The sequence below is a fragment of the Erythrolamprus reginae genome, chromosome 1, assembly GCF_031021105.1.
Source record: "Erythrolamprus reginae isolate rEryReg1 chromosome 1, rEryReg1.hap1, whole genome shotgun sequence".
Classification (NCBI taxonomy): domain Eukaryota; kingdom Metazoa; phylum Chordata; class Lepidosauria; order Squamata; family Dipsadidae; genus Erythrolamprus; species Erythrolamprus reginae.
Genome location: NC_091950.1, coordinates 18,471,157 through 18,490,322, shown reverse-complemented (window position 1 = coordinate 18,490,322; position 19,166 = coordinate 18,471,157). Strand labels below are relative to the sequence as shown.

At 40.0% G+C, this 19,166-nt stretch overlaps 1 protein-coding gene across 3 annotated transcripts in view; it reads right to left on the bottom strand.

Moving 5' to 3' along the window:
* The window catches only part of SLC25A42 (solute carrier family 25 member 42), a 54,194-nt gene extending 35,680 nt beyond the window's left edge, over positions 1-18,514 (bottom strand). Inside the window, exon 1 of one of the 3 annotated variants that reach the window (XM_070746151.1) lies at positions 18,427-18,514. The gene's annotated coding sequence lies outside the window, so the exon portion shown is untranslated. Of the gene's footprint in view, positions 1-17,098; positions 17,124-18,426 lie in introns of those variants that run through there. The other 2 variants (XM_070746168.1, XM_070746159.1) reach the window with 2 other exon arrangements.
* Positions 18,515-19,166: the final 652 nt, after the last annotated feature.

Genomic DNA, 19,166 nt, shown 5'->3' with positions numbered 1-19,166 from the left:
CCATCCATTTAATTAGACTAATAGGCAGCTTACAACATATAAAGGTACAAAATTTTGTACCTTACAAATCTAATAAATAAATAAAATTTTGTACTTTATCAAAAAAGAGCCCAGCCCTAAACAAGTTGGGGAAAAGATCAGATGCAATGTGTGAAAATATTATTTTACTAAAAGAGTAGTAGATGCTTGGAACAAACTTCCAGCAGAGGTGGTTGGTAAATCCACAGTGACTGAATTTAAACATGCCTGGGATAAACATCTTAAGATAAAATACAGGAAATAAGATATTCCTTCCCCCTAGGCCATTACAAGTTATGCATGGTATGTTTGTGTGTATGTTGGGTTTTATAATAAGGGTTTTTAGTTGTTTTATTAATTGGATTGTTACATGCTGTTTTTATCATTGTTGTTAGCCGCCCCGAGTCTACGGAGAGGGGCGGCATACAAATCCAATAAATAATAATAAATAAAAATAGTATAATAGGCAGACTAGATGGACCATGAGGCCTTTTTCTGCCGTCAATCTTCTGTGTTTCTATGTTTCTAAGATAAGTCCTTAACTTATGACCATAATTGAGCCTGGAGTTAAAGTCAGGGGTGAAATGTTCTCGGTTTGGTGCACAGAATATTTTGCGCATGCTCAGAGGGTAAAAGAACCCAAATGGCAGCGTCCAAGCAAGTAGGCAGAGCCTCACGCTGCCTTCGCGACCGGCTCTCCGCCAACCGACAGGCACGAGCAAACCAGGAGCATTTCATGGTTATATGACATTATAGGGGTCATTAAGCGGGTCATAATGTGAACATAGTTTATTAAGTGAACATAGTGGTAAAACGAATGCTATGGACGTCAAGTAAACTCATTATCTGCAATGGGCAGATTTTTTTTTGCTGGAAATCAGAAGTAAATGGTTTCTGGCAAGAAAGTGTAATTTTTGGTTGTGTAACCATGGGACACTGCAAATTGCTGTAATGGTTGCCGAGTGCCCAGAATGGAATTAATGAATGCACCAAGTGTGACACATGGTCATCGAACTTCAAATTTGTGTCGTAAGTACATTTTTGGTGTCAGTTGAAAACTTCATGCAGTCGCTAAGTAACCAGTCATAAGTCAAGGACTACTTGTAAGCTCCTAACAGTATAGCCAAAATACACCCCAGAAACCATTAAAAAATGAGTTCCATCTACACAAGCTACCGTGAGCATCATATTAGAGACTTCCTCTATAATAATAAATAAATAATAAATCAAAACCGTAGAAATGATGGTAGACTTTAAGAGAAATCTTCCCATCCTACCACCTCTTACAATACCAGACAACACAGGATCAACAGTAGAGACCTTCAAATTTCTAGGTTCTATCGTTTCTCAAGAACTAAAATGGTCACCTAACATCATCAAAAAAGCACAACAAAGAATGTTCTTTCTGCACCAACTCAGGAAGCTCAAACTGCCCAGGGAGCTGCTGATACAGTTCTATAGAGGAATAATTGAGTCTGTCATCTGCACCTCTATCACTGTCTGGTTTGGTGCTGCAACCCAACTAGACCGACACAGACTTCATAGGATAATCAGAACTGCAGAAAAAAACAATTGCTGCCAACCAGCCTTCTATTGAGGACCTGTATACTGCACGAGTCAAAAAGAGGGTTGTAAAAATATTTATTGACCCCTCGCATCCTGGACATAAACTATTTCAACTCCTACCCTCAAAATATTGCTACAGAGCACTGCACACCAAGACAACTAGATACAAAAACAGTTTTTTCCCGAATGCCATCACTCTGATAAACAAATAATTCCCTCAATACTGTCAAACTATTTACTAAGTCTGCACTACTATCACTACTAGTTTTTTTCTCATCATTCCTATCACCCTTTTCCTCCCACTTAGGACTGTATGACTGTAAATTGTTGCTTGCATCATTAAGATCTTTATTAATATTGATTTTATTTATTTATTTATTTATTTATTTATTATTTAGATTTGTATGCCGCCCCTCTCCGAATGTTCTTTCTGCACCAACTCAGGAAGCTCAAACTGCCCAGGGAGTTTCTTCATTGCTTATTTGACCCCTATGACAATCATTAAGTGTTGTACCACATGATTCTTGACAAATGTCTCTTTTTCTTTTATGTACGCTGAGAGCATCTGCACCAAAGACAAATTCCTCGTGTGTCCAATCACACTTGGCCAATAAAAATAATTCTAAAAATGCCCTGTAGCCCCAATTTGGGGTAGTCAGGGCAACTGGATGGAGCCGAGTCTTTAGTGGCCGGGTGCCCTTCCTCACGCCTACTCGGAGTTCTCAGCATATCTCCTGCAACCTAGGATTGAACTCTCAACCTTTTGAGTGAGAGGTGAGCATCTTTATCACTAGTCCACCACACTGCTCAGGGACTGTTGGTTATGACCTTTAAAACCCTTCATGGCATCGGACCGGAATATCTCCGGGACCGTCTACTGCCCCACGAATCCCAGCGACCAGTTAGGTCCCACAGAGTTGGCCTTCTTCGGGTCCCGTCGACTAAACAATGCCGTTTGGCGGGACCCAGGGGAAGAGCCTTCTCTGTGGCGGCCCCGACCCTCTGGAACCAACTCCCCCCAGATATCAGAGTTGCCCCCACCCTCCCTGTCTTTCGTAAACTCCTTAAAACCCACCTCTGTCGTCAGGCATGGGGGAATTGAGATATTCCCTTCCCCCTAGGCTTATAAAATGTATGCATGGTATGTCTGTATGTATGATTGGTCTCTTAAATTGGGGTTTTTAAACTACTTTTAATATTAGATTTGTTCATATTGTCTTTTTTACTGTTGTTGACCGCCCCGAGTCTACAGAGAGGGGCGGCATACAAATCTAATTAATAAATAAATAAAATAAATAAATGCTCTTCTAAAAAGCACAGTGGAGAGCAAAAGCAATGCCTTAATTATAATCTCACATCTATGCATCAATCTGATAACTGCAAATGACAGGGTTTGCCTCAATCTATGCATGGACACACAAGGAATTTGTCTTGGTGAATATGCTCTCAATGTACATAACAGAAAATGTACGGTACATTTGAACAGAATAGAATAGGAATTCGAATAGAACAGAATAGAACAGAATTTTATTGGCCAAGTGTGATTGGACACACAAGGAATTTGTCTTGGTGCGTATGCTCTCAATATACATGAATGTTCGTCAAGAATAATAAGGTACAACACTTAATGATAGTCCGGGTACAAATAAGCAATCAAATCATATTAGGAATCAGTCAATCTGGGGAATTCTGGGAGTTGAAATCCACATACTTTAAACTTGCTAGTTTGAAAGCCACCAATTTAAGCTTTGAATCCAATACATTGCACAAATGAGTAACCCAAATTCAACCATTCTTAGCAGATGGTTCTACTCTTCGCCAGAATACCTCCAGTGAAAGTAAACCCACTCTCTCTGATTAATTGGTTCCACTGCCAACATGCTCTTCCTGTGGTTTTTTTTTTCAAACCACGAATTCCTATAACTTGGGGTCCTTGTTCTGAATCCTATACAGTACTTCAGAATGAGAAAGAATAAATTTTCTTCTTTTTCTGGGGAGTCAAATACACTGCTCAAAAAAAATAAAGGTCCAGTCAACGAACCAGTGGAAGTGATGTGCCGGTGTCTGGAGGCTGTTGGGGCCTGGATGGGTGTCAACAGACTCAAGCTCAACCCGGATAAGGCGGAGTGGCTGTGGGTTTTGCCTCCCAAGGACAATCCCATCTGTCCGTCCATTACCCTGGGGGGGAAATCATTGACCCCCTCGGAGAGGGTCCGCAACTTGGGCGTCCTCCTCGATCCACAGCTCACATTAGAGAACCATCTTTCAGCTGTGGCGAGGGGGGCGTTTGCCCAGGTTCGACTGGTGCACCAGTTGCGGCCCTATCTGGACCGGGACTCATTGCTCACAGTCACTCATGCCCTCATCACCTCGAGGTTCGACTACTGTAACGCTCTCTACATGGGGCTACCTTTGAAAAGTGTTCGGAAACTTCAGATCGTGCAGAATGCAGCTGCGAGAGCGGTCATGGGCTTACCTAGGTATGCCCATGTTTCACCATCACTCCGCAGTCTGCATTGGCTGCCGATCAATTTCCGGTCACAATTCAAAGTGTTGGTTATGACCTTTAAAGCCCTTCATGGCACTGGACCAGAATATCTCCGAGACCGCCTTCTGCCGCACGAATCCCAGCGACCGATTAGGTCTCACAGAGTGGGCCTTCTCCGGGTCCCGTCAACTAAACAATGTCGGTTGGCAGGCCCCAGGGGAAGAGCCTTCTCTGTGGCGGCCCCGACTCTCTGGAACCAACTCCCCCCGGAGATTAGAACTGCCGCTACTCTCCCTGCCTTCCGTAAACTCCTTAAAACCCACCTTTGCCGTCAGGCATGGCGGAACTAAAACACCTCCCCCGGGCATGTACAATTTATGCATGGTATGTTTGTGTGTGTGTGTGTGTGTTAGTATATTGGGGTTCTTTTTAAATTTTTAAATATTTAAATTTATTTGGATTTGTTACGATTTTTTGTGTCTTGTTGTGAGCCGCCCCGAGTCTGCGAAGAGGGGCGGCATACAAACCTAAATAATAAATAAATAAATAAATAAATAATAAACACTCAAAGAACACATCCTAGATCTGAGTGAACGAAATATTCTCATTGAATACTTTGTTCTGTACCAAGTTGAATGTGCTGACAACAAAATGAAATTGACTGTCAATCAGTGTTGCTTCCTAAGTGGACAGTTTGATTTCACAGAAGTTTGATTTACTTAGAGTTGTATTCTGTTGTATATATTTTTTCTGAGCAGTATATTTTTTCAAATACCTTGAAAGCCTTGGACCTACAACAGTTCATTTAATAACCGTTTGAAGTTACAGCGGCACTGAAGAAAGTGACATGACTATTTTTCACACTTATGACCGCTGTAGCATCCCCATGGTCGTAGGGTCAGAATTCAAATGCTTGGCAACTGGCTCATCTTTATGACAGTTGACGTGTCCTGGGGTCACGTGATCACCTTCTGCAACCTTCTGACAAGCAAAAGACAAGGGGAAAGCCAGATTCACCTAAAACAATGTTTCCCAACCTTGGCAACTTGAAGATATCTGGACTTCAACTCCCAGAATTCCCCAGCCAGCATTCGCTGGCTGTGGAATTCTGGGAGTTGAAGTCCAAATATCTTCAAGTTGCCAAGGTTGGGAAACACTGACTTAAAACAACTGTGTTACTAATTGAACAAGTGCAGTGCTTCACTTAAGAACCGTGGCACTACACAACAAGACAACTAGACACAAGAACAGTTTTTCCCCAAACGCCATCACTCTGCTAAACAAATAATTCCCTCACCACGGTCAAACTATTCACTAAGGCTGCATTACTATTACTATTAGTCTTCTCATCGTTTCTATCACCCATCTCCTCCTGCTTATGACTATATGACTGTAAGTTGTTGCTTGTATTCTTACAATTTATATTAATATTGATTGTTTCCTAATTGCTTATTAGTACCCCATGACAATCATTAAAGTGTTGTACCTCATGATTCTTGACAAATGTATCTTTTCTTTTATGTACACTGAGAGCATATGTACGAAAGACAAATTCCTTGTCTGTCCAATCGCACTTGGCCAATAAAGAATTCTATCTATTCATTCTGTCTGTCCGTCCATCCGTCCGTCCATCCGTCCGTCCATCCATCCATCCATCCATCCATCCATCCATCCATCCATCCATCTATCTATCTATCTTTCACATTCTCTCATGTGAGTCTCTCTCTTTAAGTTGAGCTTTATCTTAAACCTCATCTTTATCAGGTAAATAAAATAAAAGCTTTTCTATTTTTATAAATGTCTTAATATGCTACTTCCAACTTCACATGCAAGTTGGCCTTCTCCGGGTCCCATCGACCAAACAATGTCGCTTGGCGGGCCCCAGGGGAAGAGCCTTCTCTGTGGCGGCCCCGGCCCTCTGGAATCAACTCCCCCCAGAGATTAGAACGGCCCCCACCCTCCTTGTCTTTCGCAAATTACTCAAGACCCACCTTTGTCGCCAGCCATGGGGGAGTTAGGATATTCCTTCCCCTAGGCCATTACAAGTTATGTATGGTATGTTTGTGTGCATGGAGAGGGGCGGCATACAAATCCAATAAACAAACAAACCAATCAATCAATCAATCAATCAATCAATAAAATAAATAAAATAAAATAAATAAAATAAATAAAATAAATAAAATAAATAAAATAAAATAAATAAAATAAATAAAATAAATAAAATAAATAAAATAAATAAAATAAATAAAATAAATAAAATAAATAAATAAAAATAATAAATAAAATAATAAATAAAATAAATAAATAATAAATAATAAATAATAAATAAATAAATAAATAAAATAATAAATAAAATCAATAAAATCAATAAAATCAATAAAATCAATAAAATCAATAAAATCAATAAATAAATCAATAAATAAATAAAATAATAATAAATAAACAAATAAATAAAATAATAATAAATAAATAAATAAATAAAATCAATAAAATCAATAAATAAAATCAATAAAATAAAATAAATAAAATAATAAATAAAATAATAAAAAAATAAATAAATAAATAAAATAAATAAAATGATAAATAAAATAATAAATAAATAAATGTCTGTTGGCCTTCAGTGACAGTTGGATACAGTGCATACAGTATTGTGTATCCAAGACAATGTGTTATCTTTATAATGGGACATTCCCTATTCTTTCAGCACACTGTCGATATTTAAGAACACATACCTAAGATAGAGGTGGGAAATTATGGCCCCTGTATGGCTTGTGGACTTCAACTCCCAGAATTCCTGAGCCAACATGGCTGGCTTGGGAGTTGAAGTCTGACAGGGGTTGACTAAGTCCATGGGAAAAGACAATTTTCTCATGGTGTTAGGAACTAAAGCTTCTATTCGGGCGCCTTGGAACCTATTTTTACAATCCAACCAATCAGGTGTTTACAGTGGGAGTGTCCCTCTGACCTTCCTGCCAATCAGCTTAAAGCTCTGTTGGGAGAATTGGTGCTAGGCTTATGGTTGGGGGTCACCCCAACATAAGGAACTGTATCAAAGGGGTCGTGGCATTAGAAAGATTGAGAACCTCTGCACCAGACCAAACTGGACCACTTTGGTTTTTTGTGGATCGCCTACTTGGTGGTGCAGTGGTTAGAGTACAGTACTGCAAGCTACTTCTGCTGAACACCGGCTGCCAGCAGTTTGGCAGATCGAATCTCAGTAGGCTCAAGGTTGACTCAGCCTTCCATCCTTCCAAGGTGGGTAAAATGAGGACCCAGATTGTTGGGGGCAACAGGCTGACTCTCTGTAAACCGCTTAGAGAGGGCTGCAAAGCACTGTGGAGCAGTATATAAGTCTAAAAGCTATTGCTAATGCTATTGATTTATTAACTTGGAAGAAGAAGGACTTGCTTTCATTCATCCTAGTAGGAGATACAACCTTAGCTGGTAAATGTCTCTGCAGATGAGTAATTTTTTTTAAAAAAAATAGATTTTATTAAACTATATACATATTAAAAAGACATACATAAACAGATCATTGTATTCTTAATTTGTGAGTACAATTATAGATTGTCTGTTAAAGGGCAACACAACATATTATTATTATTATTATTATTATTATTATTATTATTATTATTATTATTATTATTATTTGGATTTGTATGCCGCCCCTCTCCGCAGACTCGGGGCGGCTAACAACAGTGGTAAAACAACATGAACAATCCAATTAATAAAAACAACTAAAAAACCCTTATTATAAAAAACCAAACATACACACAAACATACCATGCATAGCTTGTAATAGCCTAGGGGGAAAGGATAACTTAACTCCCCCATGCCTGGCGACAAAGGTGGGACTTAAGTAATTTGCGAAAGGCAAGGAGGGTGGGAGCCGTTCTAATCTCTGGGGGGAGTTGGTTCCAGAGGGCCGAGGCCACCACAGAGAAGGCTCTTCCCCTGGGGCCTGCCAAACGACATTGTTTGGTTGACGGGACCCGGAGAAGGCCAACTCTGTGGGACCTTATTTGGCCGCTGGGATTCGTGCGGTAGAAGGCGGTTCTGGATGTATTCTGGCCCAATGTCATGTAGGGCTTTAAAGGTCATTACCAACACTTTGAGTTGTGACCGGAAACCAATCAGCAGCCAGTGCAGGCCGCGGAGTGTTGCAGAAACGTGGGCAAATCTAGGAAGCCCCACGATGGCTCTCGCGGCCGCATTCTGCACGGTCTGAAGTTTCCGACCACTTTTCATATAATTCCGTCCCACCCCTACCCCTGCTGCCTCTTTGCAGCATATGTTATTATAATTTTATGGATAATCGTATCAGCGAGATAATATACATATATATTTATAAATTGTACATATATACATATCTATACTTATATCGAAATAACAATAGTATCTCAGTTAAAAGGAGTTGTCAACAAATAAATAAAGTGATATTTATCTATATTTGAGTTGTTATTGTGTAATTTTTGCAAGCTTATTTTCAATATTACTGACACACTCTACCAAATATTCAATACGATCTGTGCTATTTTTGTTTTCTTACATGCTGGAATTCCTGCACAGATTCCAGCAGCTAAATGTTCTCTTTCCACTCCCCAACCCAATTTTTGCTAGTTGAGAAAACATTTCCATTTCACCTCTCAGTGTGGAAATAACCTTTGCTTCCACAACATCTTTCAGGACTGGAACAGTTTGTTTGACTTTCGGATCTTTTGAAAGTTTTGGGAAGAGATATTGTATGTAGAAATCGCTCCCAGAGAAACAACAACTGAGAAGCAATTTAAAAGACACAGAAACAGTCACAGGAAGGATAAATAAACCTTTCAGAAGTCAGGAACACAAAAAGAATTAACTTGATAGTATGGTTACCAGAATGAACTGAAGAGGGGGAAAGTAAGCATTCTCAAGAGTTGCAATTCCCAGAAAATTCCCAGTGTAAATTCCTATATTCCATTGTTCTGTCGGGCTCTCTGGTAGACTCCTCCCAAAAATTCAAAGGTACAAATTTCAGACACACACATGTTTGAAAATTCAAAACAATGTTCTTTATAATGAAAATTCACTTAAACCAAGCCCTCTTTTGGTATAGCAAAGAGCACTGGTCTCCAAACAAACTGGTAATTTGTACAAGTCCCTTATCAGTTCTGTGATACTTAGCTTGCAGCTGTGAGGCAATTCACAGTCCTTCTTCTTTCACAAAGTGAAACACACTTTGCTCTGGTTTGGTTTCAAAGCGGGGAAACATCAGCACACAAAAAGTCAAAGTCAGTAAAGCAATCACGAAACACAAGAATCAGATAATCCTCCACAATGGCCAAACCCACAAGCTGCTATTTATAGCAGCCTCACTAATGACCACAGCCCCACCCAACCACAGGTGGCCTCATTTTCTTTGATAATAATCTCTCAATTGTTGTTGCCTATGCATCGCTCTCCGCATGCGTGGCTGTATCATTAACTCTTGTTCCGAATCCAAGGAGGAGCTAGATAATTGATCTCCTTCTGAGCTGTCTGCCCCACTCTCCTCCTCCCTGTCACTCATGTCTTCTTGGTCAGAGGAGCCTTCATCATCAGATTCCACCGGGGGGCGGGGGTAAAACAGGCCTGCAGCATGTGGATGTCTCCCCCACATCCACAGTCCTTGGGGCAGGAGCTGGGCCAGAGCTAATCACAACATTCCATATTTCTTCGGAATATAAGACGCACCTTAGTTTTGGGAGAGGAAAATAGAGGAGAAAATCTACCTACCAGGTATTCTTCTCGCTAGCGTCCTTAGTTTGTTCAGCTTCACATTATTTTATCCCATGGTTAGGGCTGAAAAAGCCTTTTTCAGAGGGAGTGGGAATGAAAATAAGCCTGCAATGACTTAGGGCAGGAAAAAAACCTTATTCAGAGGGAGTAGGAAGCTGGGAAGATTGTTGGCTAGATTGTTAGCTAGAGGTATAGCTAGAGGTATAACAAGCAGGAAGAGGGAGATTGTGATCCCACTGTATAGAGCGCTGGTGAGACCACATTTGGAATACTGTGTCCAGTTCTGGAGACCTCACCTACAAAAAGATATTGACAAAATTGAACGGGTCCAAAGACGGGCTACAAGAATGGTGGAAGGTCTTAAGCATAAAACGTATCAGGAAAGACTTAATGAACTCCATCTGTATAGTCTGGAGGACAGAAGGAAAAGGGGGGACATGATCGAAACATTTAAATATATTAAAGGGTTAAATAAGGTCCAGGAGGGAAGTGTTTTTAATAGGAAAGTGAACACAAGAAGAAGGGGACACAATCTGAAGTTAGTTGGGGGAAAGATCAAAAGCAACGTGAGAAAACATTATTTTACTGAAAGAGTAGTAGATCCTTGGAACAAACTTTCAGCAGACATGGTAGATAAATCCACAGTGACTGAATTTAAACATGCCTGGGATAAACATACTTCCATCCTAAGATAAAATACAGAAAATCGTATAAGGGCAGGCTAGATGGACCATGAGCTCTTTTTCTGCCGTCAGAGTTCTATGTTTCTATGTTGGAGTCTAGTTAGGGCTGGGGGGGAGAAATTTTTATTTTTTTATTTTTATTTATTTGTTTTGTCCAATACACAATAATACACAATGAGGGTTATAGTGGATATAATCCGGTAGAATGTATTAAAGGGGGAATAGAGGAGAAAATAAAGGAGTAAAATATAACTATGAGAGAATAGCAGAAAAAGATATAGGGATAGAAGAGAAGATATAGGAGATATGGGAGAGACAATAGGACAGGGGACGGTAGGCACTCTGGTGCACTTATGTACGCCCCTTACTACCTCTTAGGAACTTGGTGAGGTCAACCGTGGACAGTCTAAGGGTAACGTGTTGGGGGCTAGGGGGTGATACTACAGAGTCCGGTAGTGAATTCCACGCTTCGACATCTTACACTTGGGTGCATTTTACACTTGGAGTGTATGATGCACCCAAAATTTCAGCCTCTTTTAGGGCAGGGCGAGGTGCATCTTATACTCTGAAAAATACGGTACTTCTTGTCAATCAGTTCACCTGTCAATCAGTTATCTTAAAGCTAGACAATAAGATAATCCTCAGATAACCACAGTTAATTTAGTGACCATTCAAAAGTTTAGCAAGGAACTGAAAAAAGTGACTTATGACTGTTTCTCACATGCCCCTTGCAACATCCTCATGGTTGCGTGATCAAAATTCATGACACATGACAACTGACACATATTTATGACGGTTGCAGGGTCCCAGCGTCACGTGATAATCTTTTGCAATTCTGACATGCAAAGTCAATAAGCCACATTCACCAATGTCATTTGGCGGGGCCCAGGGGAAGAGCCTTCTCTGTGGCGGTCCCGGCCTTCTGGAATCAACTCCCCCCGGAGATTAGAACAGCCCCCACCCTCCTTGTCTTTCGTAAATTACTCAAGACCCACCTATATCACCAGGCATGGGGGAACTGAGACATCTCCCCCAGGCTTTCATATTTTATGTTTGGTATGTATGTGTTGTATGGTTTTAATTGTTGGGGTTTTATATACTTTTTCTTATATATCTAATATTAGATTTGTTTACTGTTATATTGTTTTCATTATTGTTGTGAGCCGCCCCGAGTCTTCGGAGAGGGGCGGCATACAAATCTAATAAATTTAATTTAATTGAATTTATTTTATTAATTGGATTTATATGCCAACCTGCTCCAAGGAGTCCTCCTGTGCCATGTAGCTGTGCAGTGGCAAAAAATCCCAAAATATATATTATTATTATTTATTGGATTTGTATGCCGCCCCTCTCCGCAAAAACCCCCAAAACAAGATGGCGACACAGGTGTGGTGCCATAAACTCGTCTTTTTGTTGTTGCGAGCCGCTCCGAGTCCTCGGAGAGGGGCGGCATACAAATCTAATAAATTATTATTATCATTATTATTATTAAGCACATGAGCAGAAGAAAAAAAACTTTGGAAAAAAATCCCCTTCCTGAAAAAAAATTTTTTGAAAAAAAAATCTAATATTTTTTTTAAAGATGGCTGTGCCCACCGACCGGCACTGACCAAACCAATTCCATTACGTCAACGTCATTATGAAGTCACCAGTGGGTTGCTACCAGTTCGGCCGAACCAGGAGGAACCCACCTCTGGCCCGCGGTATCTCTACCAGTGAAAATGAGCTTGCGGGGGGCTGGCAGAGCGCATGGACCACCACAGACGCCCCCGACACGTGACGTCCAGTTAGCCACGCCCACCCCAGCCCCGGAGGTCAAACACAACCCCGATGCGGCCCTCATCGAAATCAAGTTTGACACCCCTGATCCAAACCATGCAATCAAAATGCCCACAACCACAGAAAGTTTCCCAGAAGGATTTAAACTTCCGTAGCTAATTAAAACATATAATTTTCAAGCTTTTGTGGTCTGAAGCTGTATCAAGGTCAGTTACAAAGACTGACAGGTAAGACACCAACAACAATCTGAGAATGAAACTCAAGGATCCCTGCGGAAAATAAAATTGCATGTGCGTGTCAACCCCTGAACTAACAAGTTACGACTTTTGTCACATGCCAACTGAAGTCAAAGCCGTAACACCAGAGCTTCATCAGCTGATTCAGCTACCGGCTTTATCTCCAACAGTAGAGGGAATAGCATTGCTTATCTTCTCTATCCTTAAGAAAATACATGCCTACATGCCTGTCACACTGTGATAGGAAAGAAGAAAAAATGTCCTGGCCAATGCAAGATAGCTTGGAAAGGGAGGGGGAAAAGAAGGAGGAAATTTTCCCTAAATTTGATTTGTTGCAACTCCATATTGCCAAGTTCCATTGCACCCTAACTCAGTGATTTTCAACCTTTTTTGAGCCATGGCACATTTTTTACATTTACAAAACCCTGGGGCACATTGAGCGGGAAGGAGGGGGCGGCTAAAAATAGTTTGGACAAAATTTTTATCTCTCTTCCTCCCTTTCGCTCTATTTCTCTCTCCATCCCTCTTTCTCTCCCTTCTTTTTTTCTCTCTCTCCATCCCTCTTTCTTTCTCTCTCCCTTCCTTCCTCTCTTTTTTTCTCTTTCTCCCTCCCTCCCTCCCTCTATGTCTTTCTCTCTCCCACCTTCCCTCCCTCTCGTTCTCTCTTTCTTTCTTTCTTTCTTTCTCTCTCTCTCTCTTTCTTTCTCTCTTTCTTTCTTTTTCTCTCTCTTGTTTTCTTTCTCTCTTGCTTTCTTTTTCTCTCTCTCTCTCTTGCTTGCTTTCTCTCTCTCTTGTTTTCTTTCTCTCTCTGAGCTTCGCGGTACACCTGACCATGTCTTACGGCACACTAGTGTGCCGCGGCACACTGGTTGAAAAACACTGCCCTAACTAACCCCTTTTCTGAAATACAGGAATGTACAAAAATAGTGAAAGGTCTTAAGCATAAAACATATCAGGAAAGTCTTCATGAACTCAATCTGTATAGCCTGGGCCCTGGAGGACAGAAGGGAAAGAGGGGGACATGATCGAAACATTTATATATGTTAAAGGGTTAAATAAGGTTCAGGAGGGAAGTGTTTTTAACAGGAAAGTGAACCCAAGAACAAGGGGGCACAATCTGAGGTTAGTTGGGGGAAAGATCAGAAGCAACGTGATAAAATATTGTTCTACTGAAAGAGTAGTAGATGCTTGGAACAAACTTCCAGCAGACGTGGTTGGTAAATCCACAGTAACTGAATTTTAAACATGCCTGGGATAAACATAGATCCATCCTAAGATAAAATACAGGAAATAGCATAAAGGCAGACTAGATGGACCATGAGGTCTTTTTCTGCCGTCAATCTTCTATGTTTCTATTTCATACAAGTGGCCACTCATACAGTGTCTTCTATGGCCGGCAATAACTCGCCCGTCTACCAATGGGAGCTAATGGCCCTAGCTTAAATAAAATTTTACAAAGAACACCAGGGTTGGTGCTGCTGTATTCATTTATTCTTTGCTGTTCTTTTAAGTAGCCAAGCTGCAGGCTCCAGTTGGCATCCAATTTTATCTTTGGCAGAGGGAGGGGAAATTACCAGAGTTACTAAGAGCAAACCTTTATAAATAAAACCAATTTTTCACCAGCCAAATAGACAGTACCTTTTCCTGCCTTAAAAACAGAAAATGGAGGAAAAAGGGGAGAGACGTAGAGGGAAGAGAGGAAAAACCTTATTCCAAAATCTTTAGGCTTCTACCCACAATCAATCTACCCCCAATTGCCACCCAGTGTCCAGAAGGAGTTCGGTGACTTATAAATCAAATAAATAAATGAAATAAGTAAATGTTTCTTGGTTTTGTCAAGTCAAGATTCCCTTATCAACAGGTTTGGGAGAGCCCCAAACCTCTTCTTTGATTCACTACTCGCTTCTTCCAATCGTTCATGAAAATAATTCATCCCAAAATAATTTCCATAAAATAAGAAAGTTAGCAGGGTGTAAAGATTAGAGAAATCACCCCTGAAGCTCACTGACCAAGCTAGCAATTCTGATTCACCCTAATTTCTAGATTCAAAAATGAAATACTGAACTCTTCTGAGTGGGAAAAACAGAGAGAGAGGAAGCTACAAATAGGATACAAGAGTTCCCTCGATTTTCGCAGGGGATGCGTTCCGAGACTGCCCGCGAAAGTCGAATTTCCGCGAAGTAGAGATGTGGAAGTAAATACACTATTTTTGGTTATGAACAGTATCACAAGCCTTCCCTTAACACTTTAAACCCCTAAATTGCAATTTCCCATTCCCTTAGCAACTATTTAGATTATTACTCGCCATGTTTATTTATTAAAGTTTATTTAAAAAAATATTTATTAAAGGCAGATGAAAGTTTGGCGATGACATATGACGCCATCAGGTGGGAAAAACCATGGTACAGTATAGGGAAAAAAACTGTGATGTATTTTTTAATTAATATTTTTCAAAAACCGTGGTATAGACTTTTCGCGAAGTTCGAACCCGTGAAAATCGAGGGAACACTGTACCTCTGTTCACAAAATACTGCTGAAGTATAGACTAACTCTCCACTGAGCGGATATACTAATATGGATTTTAGGAGTGGTGAATGCCAATATGATATGATTCCACCAAAACTTGCAAAAACAGTTGTTTTCATTTTATGTAGCTCAACAATCACTTTCTTAAAATCACTTGGAAAGTGCTATACAGTGTGTTATTACGGTAGATTTCTCTATTTAGGGATTGGGGTACTTTCCTTATCTTCACAATCTGAAGTTAGTTGGGGGAAAGATCAAAAGCAACATGAGAAAATATTATTTTACTGAAAGAGTAGTAGATCCTTGGAACAAACTTCCAGCAGACGTGGTAGCTAAATCCACAGTAACTGAATTTAAACATGCCTGGGATAAACATATATCCATCCTAAGATAAAATACAGAAAATAGTATAAGGGCAGACTAGATGGACCATGAGGTCTAGGTGCTTAAAAAAAATGACAGGAAGATTAACCATCTTTCCCTGCTCAATCTTCCAGCTGTTTTTTCCTAAACAAGAGATCAATTAACCTTAAGCTTTTTCCAACCACAAAGAAGGGGGAATTAAACTTTGATCCTTCATCTCCTTCTCAAATGAATGCGGTCAGATTTAAGCTTTTCAACCCTCTATCCCTCAATTAAGGGAGGAGCCTCCATTGCTTTTTTTTTTAGCCAAAGGAACAAGACAATAGAAACCCTTTTCATTCTTAGCCCCACACACAAAATCCTATTAAGAAGAGAAAGAGGTGAGGAAGGACTCCACTTTTAAACATTTGTCATCCGCCCCCCCCCTTTCAAAAAGTCAAGAAAGAAAGGGGGGGAGTTATCCATTGCATTGCAGTTCAACAAGTTCATTCCTTCTCCCCCTTATTTTTTGGGTGGGGGTGAAAGAAGATACAGGTCAATTGTCCCCCCAATTTAATTATTAGGTGATTAATGCCTGGAATGCACTACCTGACACTGTGGTTTCTTCCCCAAACCCCAAAAACTTTAACCTTAAGATTGTCTACAGTCAACCTACCTACCTACCTACCTACCTACCTACCTATCCATCTACTGTATCTATCTATCTATCTATCTATCTATCTATCTATCTATCTATCTATCTATCTATCTATCTATCTATCCATCTATCCATCTACTGTATCTATCTATCTATCTATCCATCTACTCTATCTATCTATCTATCTATCTATCTATCTATCTATCTACCTACCTACCTACCTACCTACCTACCTATCTATTATAGGATAGTAATTTATATAAACATAACACAGAAAGTAATGATAAAGGAAAATATTGTCCTCTTTGATCGTTACTTTTAACTTATGTTACATTTATACAAACTACTACTATCCTATGCATGTTTGGCAAATAAATAAATAAATGAAATATATATTGCTTTGGTTGAAGGAGATTCCTTTCTCTATCCTGGATGGGAACGTGGGCGTAAGGAAAGTAGCTTGTTGCAGACACAAAGGTCAACTTTCAACAACAACATACAGCAAAACACTCGAGTTTGGAAACCGAATAGGTTTGTTTGTTTATTTATTTAAATTTCTATACTACCCCACTCCCTATCAATCACAGGGCAGCTCAAAACACAAAACAGATATAGATCTTTCTCTCTCTTTCTTTCCTTCCTTCCTTCTTTCTTTCTTATTTATTTACTAATTGGACTTATATGCCGCCCCTCTCCCTGGACTCGGGGCTCTTTCTTTCTTTCTTCCTTTTTTTCTTTCTTTCTTTTTTTCTTTCTTTCTTCCTTTATTTTATTTATTTATTTATTTTATTATTTAGATTTGTATGCCGCCCCTCTCCGCAGACTCCTTCCTTTCTTCCTTCCTTCCTTCCTTCCTTCCTTCCTTCCTTTTATTTCTATGCTGCCCTTCTCCTGAGACTCAGGGCGGCTTACAGCAGAGATATAAAAAACATTTCACTATTAAAATAATTACAATCATCCATACATTCATGGGCCGACCTCATGTTCAAGCCCCCTTCCCCAACTCAATTTTAAAGAGAGAGGAAAAAAGAGGAGAGCGACTCACCTTCAGCCTTGATTCCCCTCCCTTCCTCTCAAGGGAGAGGAGTGACTATTAACCCTTTCTTTTACTGGTAAATATGAAGAAAGGGAGAAACTCAAAAGTTCTCTGCCCTTCCGTAGAAGCTAGATTTCAATTAAAACCACCCCGCATATTTATTAGAATTACAAGGTATATCTGCTATTCTCCCCCCTCCATATCTTTTGGACCCCCTCCTCTAAAGAGGGAGAAGAATTTGAGCCCCCTCTTTAAATCCAAGGGGGAAATGACCCATTTATCTATCTATCTATCTATCTATCTATCTATCTATCTATCTATCTATCTATCTATCTATCTATCTCTATCTATCCATCTATCTATCTATCTATCTATCTATCTATATGTAACATATTTTACTGATAATGAAAAGGGAGACTACTATAGATCTATTTCGACAAAAAATTACACACACACACACACACACACACACATTATACATATATGAATATATACTTTCTCTATATATGTTTTCATATATTTCTATATACTGTATATATACTCTATATATGTTTTTATACATGAAGGTCTTGGCATATTCGGGTTTCTTCCCGTGTAATTAACACACACACACACACACACACACACACATATTTATTAATTAATTTATTAGATTTGTATGCCGCCCCTCTCCGAGGACATATATATGTATGTAGACATTCAAAATATTACACGGGGTAAAACCCAAACTCAGAACAATCTACATACATATACCCATGAAAATCTATGAAAACATCATATTCATATATACATCATATTCATACACACACACACACACACACTCCCTAGGGACTCTCAGGGCGGCTCACAACAAAAAAACAAAGATCAATATAAGAAACATGTCAATTTAAAATTAATTGCAGTACCCTCCTGATCAAGGGGTGGGGATGGGGGGTCAATTAAGCCACCACTAATCTTTTTTTGGAAGCAGGGAAATTAACCTTTCCTCTCTCTCTCATCTGATCCAAAGAAGTCTGAAGGTTTCCCTTCCCTTTATAGGAGTCCAAATTAACTACTGTCATATCAAGACCGGGGGGGGGGGGGGAGAGATTTGGCTTTTTAAGTTACACGCCTCCCCCCTCTTCACCAGGCACAATTCAGCAGTCTTGAAGTCCCCCCATTTCAGGAGAATGAGAAGGACTTTAAAAACTTCCCCTCCCACCTGCCTTAGTATCACCCCCTCCAAACTTGTCCCCAAAGAGGGGAGAAACACTCCCACGACCCCCCCACCCCCGTCATTTTATTTATTTATTTTGGAGGAAAGGGGGAGCAACTGCATATCGCACATGCGCACTCACCCCTCCCTTCAGGTGCGTTTGCTCCTCCAGCTGCTGTCGCCCCTGTCGTCTAAGTCTCGTCTAGACTCGTCCCTCCGAGACACGCCCCTTATGCCCTGGTCTTGACCAATCAGCGCGGCCCGTTTCCAAAAGAGGCGGAGGAGGGCGGGGGGACGAGGAGGAGAGTCGAAAACTAAGGGGAAAGGAGGAAGGTCATCGCAGAGGAGGAGGGAGCTTCGGGTTGTGTGATTGGCTGCTGCTCTTGCCAATAGGGATAGAGAAAACTGATGCGGGCGGGTGGAGGAAAGAAGGCTCAGAACAGTCCGGGAGGAAGACGCTCAACTGGGATGGGCGGGGCTTGGTGACAGAAGGCCACGCCTACAGGAAGATGGGAGGTGCGTAGAGAGGACGCCTGGTATTTTGTCTTGTTTATTTCTTTTATCACTAATTTAAATCTATGCGTGTGTGTATGTATACACACACATATACAAATTAATGAGTTAAGTATTGGGCTTATGCATTGTTTAAGCTATAGTGTATTTGAAGTTATGCGTTGATACTCATTACAAAAACACTTAACATCAGAATATAAGTTTGTGGCATGATAAATAATTTATATTATTTATATATATAAATATATATATTTATATATAAAAATAATATAATATTTATATATATAGTATATATAAATACATATTACTGTATATATATAAAGAATTGTCCTAAAAATGTGTGTTCCAGGTGTATTTATAAATGAAGAG